The sequence below is a fragment of the Nannospalax galili genome, unplaced genomic scaffold (genome assembly GCF_000622305.1).
Source record: "Nannospalax galili isolate Female #2095 unplaced genomic scaffold, S.galili_v1.0 scaffold1362, whole genome shotgun sequence".
NCBI classification, from domain to species: Eukaryota; Metazoa; Chordata; class Mammalia; order Rodentia; family Spalacidae; genus Nannospalax; species Nannospalax galili.
In genome coordinates, this window is record NW_008347579.1 from 1,371,823 (window position 1) to 1,375,497 (window position 3,675).

Genomic DNA, 3,675 nt, shown 5'->3' on the forward strand with positions numbered 1-3,675 from the left:
ATAGCTTACTATAATTACAAAAACAAACGTGATTTAAATGTGGGTACTGAAATCTGAAATTCTCAAAAAAAGCAATACAAGAAAACTTCAACAAGTACTACCTTTAATACTTTACAGTAGCCAGAATATTCTACACAGGTACTAGGCTCAATAAAAGCAATCTCCAACATCTTCATGTCAGTTTGGTTCTTACAATTCAGGTAAATGATGTCATGTCATTTTATGAGCAGAATCAGTGGTTTTCAATGCCCTAGTTCTAAGGTGTAATAGGTTTAAAATAAAGCTGTACATGGAATTTCAATATACAAACTATTTCAAAGTGGTATCACTATGGTTGAAGCAGAAAGGGAAAAGTCATTTCTCACCCACCTTCTTACATAGCCTTACAGAGCATTCGTTCTGAAAACCACTGGTATTATCAAGGTAACTGTACATAGAAAAGAGTAATTTTAACATTCTAAAGACCTATTTTGATTAATTACAGCCATCAAAATTATATTCACATTTACAATAAGTAAATATAAAAGGAAAGCATACAAGTTAATATTCATTCTAGGCACAAACACTGAAGTGCCCATCTTATTAGTTTATTCTAGGCACTAAAACTAAACTTCCCATCTAATTAGTCTGGTATAATGGTCAATATCTAAATACTATGTTTAATCTCCAAACATTATTCACAAATGCTAATTTTATAGGTTAATAAAATGCATTAAATCTGGTTGCCAAGAAAAGATTTCTAAATCAAGAGCTATTGCAAAATGTCTTCTTAGTAAAAAGAAAATGCTACTATAGTATTAGTCCTTAAGAATACCATTTCAAGACAGAGCAAATGGCTCAAGTGACACAGTACCTGCTGTGCAAGCATGAAGACCTGAGTTAAGACTGCCAGCACCTACCTAAAAGCTGGCTGCAGCAACAAACATCAGTAACCTCAGCACTGGGAATAGACAGGTAGATCCTTAGAGTTCACTGGTTAGCTAGTCTTGCCCAACTGATGACCCCCATTTCCAAAAATAAGGTGAAAAGCAATCTAGGAAGATACACAATGCCAAACTCTGGCCTCCACATGAACACATGTATACACCCACATGAACACATTTATACACCCACATGAACACATGCATACATCATACATACACACACAGAGAATGCTGTTGGAATACATTCAAAATCACTTTTATAGAGTTGACATCCCAAGATTCATACAAGAATAATTACATCTTTATATAGAATATGAAATTGGTAACTAGACAGATTAATTGACTTACCCAAAATAACCTTAACTGTGAGCTGGGAAGAGTTTTTCCATAAATTTAAGTGACTGTAAGAAATATTCACTCTAAGAACTGCCATGTGATAGAATTGGTGTGACCATGGCACACACTCACTTGTCCTTGCTCTTGCTCTGGATCACAGGAAAATACAGCAAGAAGGCAATCATATGCAGGCCAGAAAGACAGCCCTTACCAGAACCCAATTTTGCTAGTTTTTGATCTGAGACATCCAACATCCAGAACTGTGTGAAATAAATGTCTGTTATTTTAACAACACAGTCTGTAGTATTTTGTTACAACATCCTGAACTAAGGTACCATGCTTTGAAGGAAATCTATAAACATGATTAAGTACTGAAAGAGTAACACACTATAAAAACAAATAAAATTCTTAGGATTTAAGTTTTCCATTCAGATAAGTTGAAAATAGAAAATATAAAATTAGAGTGAAAGCGAGAGTCAGTTTATAAAGCCATAGGTAACAAAGTACTACAAAAACTGAAACTATAAAAATAAGCATTTGTATTTCAACACTGGAGAAGCTTCTCTAAAATAAGAACACATATGCCTAATACAGAACTCTGTGAATATGATTACTCGGGTCTGTGATTAGTCTCTTCCCTAGTAATCTCATTAATCTTATTGTGACTAAGTACCACTAAGTTCTCATTTAATATTGTACTTATTATTTTATGTGTATGAATGTACTGCCTGCATGTGTGCAAGTGCACTTGTGTTGTGCATTGCCTGTGGAAGTCAGAAGAGGTCATCAGATCCCTGGAACTAGAGTTACAAATGTTGTTAGCCACCATGTGGGTACTGGGAACAGAACCCTAGTCCTCTGCAAAAGCAACCAGTGCTCTTAACTGCCACACCATCTCTCTAGCTCCTCGTATATTTTTAATATTTTTGAGGATTTATTTTTACTTAATATGTATATTCTTCCTGCACATCTGTAATCATGTCATGCAATGCCCATGTAGGCATCAAATCCCCTAGAACTGGAGTTATAAGTAGGGCCATGTGGGTGCTAGGAACCAAACCTGCAGTCCTCTGCAAGAAAAGTTGGTGCTCTTCCCCACCGAGCTCTCTCTCCAGCCCTCATTTAATATTTTTAAGAAAGCACACCCCAGTTGATACCCATAGTAAAGATCTCTACCCACCAAATTCAAGACACTATAGCATCTCAATATTTCCTTTCAGATGTCTAAAAAACAGCTAGAAATTGATGTATCAAAATCGAACTGATCTTTCTCTTAAAAATCACCCATATACCAATTAAAAGCAACTTTATCTTTACCTGCTCAATTTTACCTGCTCAAGTCAAAAACCTCAAAATCATCTTTGCCTCTTCTGCCTTCCTTCATCCACTTCCTCAGAAGATCACACTGTCTACTTTAAAATTACATTCAGTACGCAAGCAATGCCATGGCTTCTTCTGTACCCAATCTGCTCATAATCTGATTATAACTATAGAAACAGCTTCTTAACTGGCACACTGACCCCACATTCTAGTCTCAATATGTACCCCAACAGAAACCTTATAAAAATAAATTAAATCTCATCAGTATTTTGCTTAAAATTCTTCAAGCGCTCCCCACATTTTACTTTGGATGATGTCCCAATCCTTAGAATGGCTTACAAAGTACAGCTTAACTAATTCAACTTCATCCTTCACATAGCTCCATCATTCCCAACAACTCTTTAACTCTTGCTATCGTTTCTCTTGTTCAGTAACTAAGTTTATTCAGCTGGTTTAGCTTCCCCTCAGTAATTTAAATCCACCATACTGTCCTTTTTGCTGGCCTTCATGTATACCAGGCATGCTCCAGCCTAGTATCTGTGTATTTGCTGTTGCCTCTACCTAGAATGCCTTCCTCCATTTGTCTGGTATGGATAACCTTTCTCACTGCTTCAGTCTTTATTGAAATGTCACCTCCTCAGTAAGACCTAAGTTGAGCATCCTACTGTAAACTTAACTGTCCCTCTCTGCTTTATTTTTCCTCCATACTTATCACCTTCTGACATATGTAATTAATGCTTATTATTTATGGTTTAGCACCTAGCTTGAATTTATATTCCATAGAGATCTTTTTGTTTTGTTTGTTTGGGTCTGGTTTAGTATTAGGTTTGGGGTTTTGTGAGACAGGTTCTCCCTATAGCCCCAGCTGCCCTGGAACTTGCTATGTAGACCAAGCTAGCCTCAATGCCTGCCTCTGCCTCCCAAGTGCTGGAATCACACCAGGATTAGCTCTTTAGAGTCTTTGATCCACAATATGCCCCCAAGGATTTAAAGAAGCTTAGCAGTTAATAGAAGTATTTAACAGGAAAAAAAGTTATACTAATGAATGAGTAAAACTAAGTGAGTTTGTGAATAAAAGTTGTATCACATATATTCT